Source organism: Rattus norvegicus, chromosome 6 (assembly GCF_036323735.1).
Source record: "Rattus norvegicus strain BN/NHsdMcwi chromosome 6, GRCr8, whole genome shotgun sequence".
In the NCBI taxonomy this organism is placed as follows: domain Eukaryota; kingdom Metazoa; phylum Chordata; class Mammalia; order Rodentia; family Muridae; genus Rattus; species Rattus norvegicus.
In genome coordinates this window covers 89,252,363-89,260,403 of record NC_086024.1, presented here as the reverse complement: position 1 = coordinate 89,260,403, position 8,041 = coordinate 89,252,363, and the positions used below count along the sequence as shown (strand labels likewise).

The window sequence follows — 8,041 nt, the reverse complement described above, 5'->3', positions numbered from 1 at the left end:
TCTTGTTCAGATAAATGAAAGAATCAAAATTCAAAAGAAACAGCTTGAGTTGGTGTACTCGATGGAATTCAGAGAAGAGCATATTATGTCCTCAGTTATATTTTTCAAATCTCTTTCCAAGGTAGATTGCACATTGGAATGTCTTTTACAAAAACATCTTCTTTGCAATAAAGGACAATATGGACAGTTTAACACACCAAGTTTTCTGGCTTATTACTGGTTCCATGAGAGACAGAGAGAGAAGGGGAGGAAAATGAATGCAGTCATTTGCCACATAACGGGCCACTGTGCTTTTAAGATCAATTCAGTTTCAGTGCACGTAGTTCAAGGACAACACGGTGCCTGATATAGAGCCCTTTTTGATTTATACTCTATTTCCTGTAAAACAGATTACAGAACGCCTTTTGTTTCAGATAAAATGAAGACACACAAGGTACTGTTGTGCTGACCTCCACCTGATGCTAACACTTGCTCCAAATTTATACAGATTTTAAATTTATAACCAAGTCTGAACAGCTTGTCTGGGACAATCATCATGTCCTCTGAGGTGTGGGATTGAATCCTCTGTTGACATCACCCTAAACAACTGTGAAAGCAGGATCTCTGCAGATGTCTTTGAGCTGCTCTCTGTACTCTTACTCCATTGAAATGTTGATGAGCTGAGAAGGTACCCAAAAGCATGCTTTCAGTTGGCCTTAACTCCTTGTCATTTTCAGGGCACTTCTTTGAATTCAATTATAGTTTAGTTTAATTCAGAGTAGATTAGGATTCCCATTGCCACAGAACAATTTAATTGTGTTTTCTTTCTGACTGACCATTCACTTGATGTGTTTACTAATATTAATGACTACATGTGACTAATATTAGAAAGAGAAAATAAAACAGCACCTTCTTTTGTATGACTTAGAGCAGTTCTTTGAATTAATGCACATAAAATTTGAATTCCCACTGCCTGCAAGCTTCTTCATATGTGCATATCCCATCTTCAGTTCCTCTGTGAATAATAATACAGGCTTTAAAACCTATTAGACTTAAATTCAACTACCGCTTCTGCCAGTTTCTGCTTATGTAAATTTGCTGGAAATTCTGGTTTTGTTTGTACCTTGAATGCAAAGGTAATAATAGCATTAGATTAAGAATTTGTGTGAGGAGTAAATGTGAAGGGGAAAAAACCCTTATCAAATGCTAAAACCCAGAACTTATTTCTGACAGCACGATACCCCACAACGCCCTTCCCTTCCATGGCTCTTCTCTGATTTTTTTATTCCACTCTTTGACCGTACCGATCACCTTACTGTTCCCTAACTAGCATGTTTCTCACCTTTCCTCCTTGCCACATGTCATGTACATTTCACCAAACACCCTTGGGTCTGAGTATTCCTTCCCTGCCCATGTCTCCTTTGGCCTCTCGCCCTTTGAGTTCACTCGTAAACATATTGCCAATTCTGTAAATACATCTACTATGACTTTAACATTTACATTTTGTTATAACAACATTTTTATTATAAGCCCTCTCTCACACGTTAGGGTCCTCAGAAGCGAGTTGGCAGGTAATGGAGCTCCTAAAAGAACATGACCACTGTTTCCACAGTTTGTCATTTGTGGCATAACTCAGCACCAAACCCAGGGCCTGTGTATGACAGGCAAATGCCCTACCACTGACCTCCCTACAAGCCTTTCTAGTTCTTTTGAGCGTGCAGTTTTGACCATAGGCAGGACACGACTGCCCTCATACTCTCAAAACTACATTGACTAAGAACTAAAACATGGACTGAATACAGAGGGAGCAGGCAACTGGGGATGGAGGGGAGGAGGAAACTAAGTGAACCTGAGAAGGAAACATAGAAGAACCTCGTTCGTTTATCATCCACTCTAATTTCACTTCTGGAAACCTGACGAGTTGGTAGCAATAGATGTATATTGTGTCCTGAAGAAGATTCATTTTGCCATTTTTAGCTTTTCATACTCATGTTCTAGGTGAAACACTATAAAAAAATGTAGTTCCGCATTAAAATCATGACTCGCACAGTCTTTAAAAGCCTAGGTGACAGAAAACAGCATGAGAGAAGGTAGACAGATTGTCTAAAATAAGAGCAGCAACCTGCCTGCTTCCAAACCAGAGGCCTGCTGCTGAAATTAGAACGCGTGCTGTGGCAGAACTGTATCAGGAAATCTGCTCCTGTGTCAACAGTCCCTGCAGTATGCTGACCGGGCAGATACTCCAATTGATTAACTTCATCTGTGTCACCCGCAGAGAGAAAGGCAGTGGTAACTGATGGCTTTACCAGTATCCATCTTTTCTATTTAAGGAAGTTAGAAATACACCTTAAGATGGATGCTGAAGTAGGTACCATCTATCTTTGGGACCCAATATACAGTCTGTGGTTTCTCAAAACCCTGAAGTCAAGGGACTTGAGAGGCAGAGCAGGGAAGATTTCCCAAAGATAAACTTAAAATTTTTGTTGATTTTGATAGTATTGGAATCTTGAAATTTCCTGAAATGTAAGAGATAGCAGAAACTAAAGAAGAGAAATAGGCTATCCTCTCTCCCTTCAGACTATATATTTCACATAGCTATGCTAACATAAAAGTAGAACGGCTTCTGTTTTTATCCAACTGTCAATAATGTGTGTCTGTGTGTCTGTGTGTCTGTGTGTCTGTGTGTCTGTGTGTGTATTTGTGAGTTGTTTTATGTGATCTAAGATAATAGATAACATTTTATTCCTAAAATATTTATACAAAAATTAACATCTCTATTATCCAATCCATTCTATACAACATAAACTTCATAAAATGCAAGTTCAAAAATTTCTATATCTCTTCTTTAAATTTTCATCTACAGAGCTCAATCCATTTTTTAACACCACTAATGCTTCCAATGTAGTTTTCCAATTCTTTTTTCCTGTATTCTCCAACACATAACCTGCACTTCCAGGGAGTCCGACTGGTTATTATCTTATTGTGTATAGAGGACTCTATCCTTAATATTCTCAGCTGCAAATGTATTCTCTGACTATTGATTACTTTTTATAATTGTTTTTATTTAAGCAACTTTAATTATATAATATTGCTTGAATCTGTTCTTACACAGAATGGTAAAGAATTTAGATCCTGGGCACCAAGGTAACTAAGCAGCCAATGGCACTTGCTCTGCAAGCCTGGTAACCTGAGTTTGATCCCTAGAACCTGCTTAAATGTGGAAGAAGAGAACTAACTCCAAATGACCTCTGACCTTCATGTGTGCCATGACATGTGCACCTCCCCGATACACACTTTATGAGTATACACACACACACACACACACACACACACACACACACACACACACTAAACTTTATCCTATCTTCTCCTTCCAGAGAGACAATTGCCCCGAGCATACTTGTTCATGTGCATAGGCAAAGTACATGTCTATATGTGTGTGAACATACATACAAACATACATATATATATATATATATCCATTTTGTAGTTTTGTTTATTTTACATCAAGATCATACTCCAATGTTGTTTTTAACCACTTTTGTTCACCTATCCTCTTATAAATCTTTCTGTAACAGGAATTTGCTACAATATTCCAAGTACAGAAATTTATTCAACCACCACTAATCAATGAATATTAGTTTTACTTTCATTTTGCTGCTGAAAAAATAATTGTCAAAAATGAACATAATCCAACAGTATTTTTTTCTGGGGTCTTACTGTAGCTTGAATGTGGGAACTTATTTCTCAGTCTGACCACATTCAAAAGTAGAGCCCAAGAAGAGTGGTAGGAGCAGCATTCTCCCGGACTGCCATCACACAGATACTGGTTCAGACAACAAGAATAACAGCATAGGTGGGTATCTGGTCGTGTTCTCTTCCTAACTCACATAGCTGCTGCATGAGTGTACTCATATAGCATTTCCTCTATCTGCACATGTGAAGTCTCTCTTGTCTGTGTAGGACAGCAGCCCCACCTTGCACTTCCTGCACTTAGGACCTAACTCAAAGTTAATTACCTACCACAGATAACATGTGGAGGATTGAACATAGTGAAGATACGGAGTTTAGGTGGCATAAGCCTAAGATGGGTGTTTCTGGTTAGGGGCCTCTGCCAGATTCCTCTTCTAATGTCCCCTTTCATCTCAGTGTTCAAAGCCATCACTGTCCTGTACCGTTAGCACCACACTCTGCTTATCAATCTTTTCTGTTTTTCCCGGACTTTTTAAATTAAAGAAAAGAAAAAAGTGTTCCCCCATTCTTAGATTTCATCTTCCAACTACCATTGAAGTTCCAAGCGATGCACAATGCTTAGTGACCATTTCGGAATTGTTTTACTCATTTTCCTATGGGGGTTTCATATAAATGAATATTAATTCACTATCTCGCTATTAAGGTGGGACTTTTAATGTTTTTTTAATTGTTTGATTCCTAACAGAACACGCAGCACATACTGTGTGTTCAGTAAACATCTACTGAGTTTACAAGAATGAACATGGAAAATGAATCAGAAATGGTGTGAACATTTTTCAGATTATTACATTGTACCTAAACAAAACGTGACTTCGATGTGTTCACATGTATCAGTAGTTCCAGTAAATATTCTACACTCCCTGTCTTGCCTTATAACCACTGTCACCATGGATATTAAACAAAATTTCACTTATTTCAGTCTAACTATGAGATTCTTTTTCCCATACCATTCATTTTATACTATTTGACTCACCATACTTATAATCTGAACAGAACAGTAATTTAATTAGCATGAACATTAAAACATTAAGGAATGAATTCATATGTAGCATCATAGATGAATTGACTTTTATAGAATAGCACATGTCAAGCAAACTGAACAGATCTTTTAGGGGTGTGTGTGTGTGTGTGTGTGTGTGTGTGTGTGTGTGTGTGTGTATGTGTGTGCGTGTGTGTATACAAGAGACCAGAGGTGTCAGATTGCCCTATGAGAGTTGGTGTTACAAGCAGTTGTGAGCCATCTGACATAGGTGTTAGAAATTAAACTCCAAAGACACACTCAAACGTAGAATAGTCACATTATGTTTCAGTAAATGTCCTCAGAGACTCTTCAAGGAAAGGATTCTAGGAAGTTTATTTCAGAAGGCAACATATGATTTCCACTTATATTTGATTTATTAGGTGAGATTAAATAACACACTATGGGGGCTGTATATAAACTAAATAAGATGGAGGATGTCAATACTATTATTTATTTGTATGCATGTTTAGCAAAATTCACAGAAGCAAAACCCCGGGCTGTGATGTCAAGCAAAGGCTACAGAAACTCAGCAACAGTGTTTTGAAGCTGGAAAAGATGCACACAGTAAAACAACTGTGCTAGCTAAAAGACTCTGTGAATGTCCCTTATTCCAACAATGTTCTCTGGAAATGATAGACAGTCATATCTGTCTTTTAAAAAAAATCACATTTCTACTCCTGAGTAGTGGTACTGTCGACATACGATATTGAAACCATCAATACGTGCCAATGGTGTTAGCAGTACAGGTGGTGAGACACCCTATGGCTAAGGCAGGAAAAACAAAAACAAAAACAAAGAAGAAAACAATCGAGTCAGGAAGTATATGTTGTGTGGAGATGAGTGGGAGAGCTAACCATGGAGAAGTGACTTGAGTAAAACAGAGGAGAAAACCAATAATTTACACCTCAGAGACAGGATGTCTATGTTCACTGAAGTAAGAGCAAAAGCATCTTACCAACCACGTTCTTTGCATACAAAAGTAGTTTATGCACATTATGTTACCAACGTATCCTTTGAAAATGCCAACCCAAGAGCTTGCCCCTGGTGAATGATTATTTACATGTTCCTTTCCTCTACAGGTAAAAGTTATTACTCAAGTACAGTTGGCCTGATGCTGAAATAAAACTGTGGAGAAACTAGCAGGCAAGGTCACTTCACAGAGAATTAATTAGGACACTCAGATATAAAGGGAATTTTCCAAGAAGGCATTCAACCCAATCCTTCTTAGGTCTATTCATTTAAGAGTTTACTAATGTTCGTTAGGAGTCTGCTCGGCACAGCTTTGGCGAGTCCCTGTTATAGGTTCAGAAACCACAATTGTCTTGGAGAGATGTAATGCTTCTACTGGCCCATACCTTATACATAGACATGCACATAAAGTCAAACAAGGTAAAGACAATCAACATTTCAGGTGATTGTGCAAATCAAGTCTGTCCCCAGTTCAGTTTTATTCATGGACAGGATATAAATTGAAATAACTTTCAATTTCTCTAAAAATTTAAGACACACCAAATCATCCTTTGGTAAGTGAAGAAATTACATTCAGCAAACACTCATTTAACAACCACTGTGCGCTGGGAGCTGGGGATGGAACAAGTAAGTACTTCCCACCTGGAAAGAGCTCTCAAGCTAAGGAAGTCTATTGGGAGAGATTTGTAGAGCTCGAGGCATGGCAGACTAGCAAAGAGGACCATTAAGCTTTGTTTGAACTGGAGAAGTACCTGAAGGAACAGCTCTTGGACAGAAAGAGCTTTATATACAAAATGTGAGGCATCTTATAGCATTTGAATAATGGTTCTGAAATGATGGTACTACATGTAAGCAGGACAGATTAAGGAATTATTCCAGGATCTTATGTGTGGTGTGTGAGAAACCAGAGTAGGCTGGGTAGTTCTGTTCATTTTGTTTTTTTGTGTAAATCAAAAGATACCTGTCCCTGCATTTGGTCCCCCATGCAAACACTTCCCTGCAGCCTTGGTCCTCCCTCTGCATGAACCACACTGCACAACACATCCGCTTCCTCATCAAAGCCTGTTTTTCCTCACTTCCCATTGTTCAGTTCTTTCCCTAACTCACCTCGGTACTAGTATTTTCTTCAATATCTGCAGATATATTTCCATACTGAAGAAATATACATGTTTCACAACACCAACTCTAAGGCTGTTTATTCTCCTTCCTTCCCATCTCTTCCCCCTCCTCCCCTCTCCGTCCTTCTCCTCTTCCTACTCAAAGCACACAAACTCTTTAGAATATTGATCTAAATTCTTCCTTCCTGCACAACATAGACAACAGCCTCTCTTTACCTTTATTCTTATTTTTGTATTATAAAGATAAATATTAAAGATATGTTTGTCATTGTCTCTCTTTTGTTAGCCATACAAATTATATAAAATAATGGCTTTTATTAAGACATCTAATGCATATGTTTATAATGTACTTTATAGTGATACTCCCCTTTATCTCTTGTTTACACAGTATGATTCAAAAACACAAATATTACAAATATTACATGTTTTCTCTCAAATACATAATTGAGATTCCAATGGTAAGGGAAGGAGAATTAGAACAGATAATTCACCTGCTTCTAGAGGCTTTGCAGGTGTGGTGGCTATATTATATGTGTCAGTAGGTGGCAGAAAGGAGAGAGACTCTGTCTAAGCTCAGTGTTCTGACAATGAACATCTGAATTATTAGTAAATTAAAAAACCCTGAAAGAAAAGACAAGAAAGAAAGAAAGAAAGAAAGAAAGAAAGAAAGAGAGAGAGAGAAAGAAAGAATTAAAGAAAAGAAAAGAAAAATAGAAAAAAGTGGGACAAGAAAAAAACAAAAAAAGAAAGAAAAAAGAAAAAAAACAAGTCCGAGACAACCACTAGTCCAGCATCTGGGGGACCAGAGAGAGAGCTAGATTCAGAGGTACCTGCCTGGGCCAGACAGGCTCCCAGGGTGGAGAGTGAAGAAGAAACAAGAAGAACATTAGCTGGGACCAAGGGCCCTACGTGGAAGTGAGCCTGAGACAGACGGACAAACCTCTCATGGGGCTACTGGATCCTGAGTGAGGAGACAGTCTGAGATGACCGCCCAGCGCCATGGGGCCCTGATAGAAACCTAGACTGAAATGACCATCAGCCCTGCTCCCTGCAGTCCTACAGAAGTGGGAGCAGACCTGAGATGATCCCTGTCCGGGGCCATATTCATCAGCAGGACATAGAATTCCTGAGACCACTCCTGAGAACCCCAGACACTCAGAGAGTGGGGCAGAGGAGGTATTAAGAGAAGCAAGTAAGTGGT

At 38.7% G+C, this 8,041-nt stretch overlaps 1 non-coding gene across 1 annotated transcript; it reads left to right on the top strand.

The window, feature by feature from the left end:
- Positions 1-7,330: 7,330 nt before the first annotated feature.
- LOC120093448 (small nucleolar RNA SNORA17) lies at positions 7,331-7,459 on the top strand. Its single transcript, XR_005486505.1, has one exon. It is a non-coding gene; the product is annotated as a small nucleolar RNA SNORA17 (small nucleolar RNA).
- The last annotated feature ends 582 nt before the right edge of the window (positions 7,460-8,041 follow it).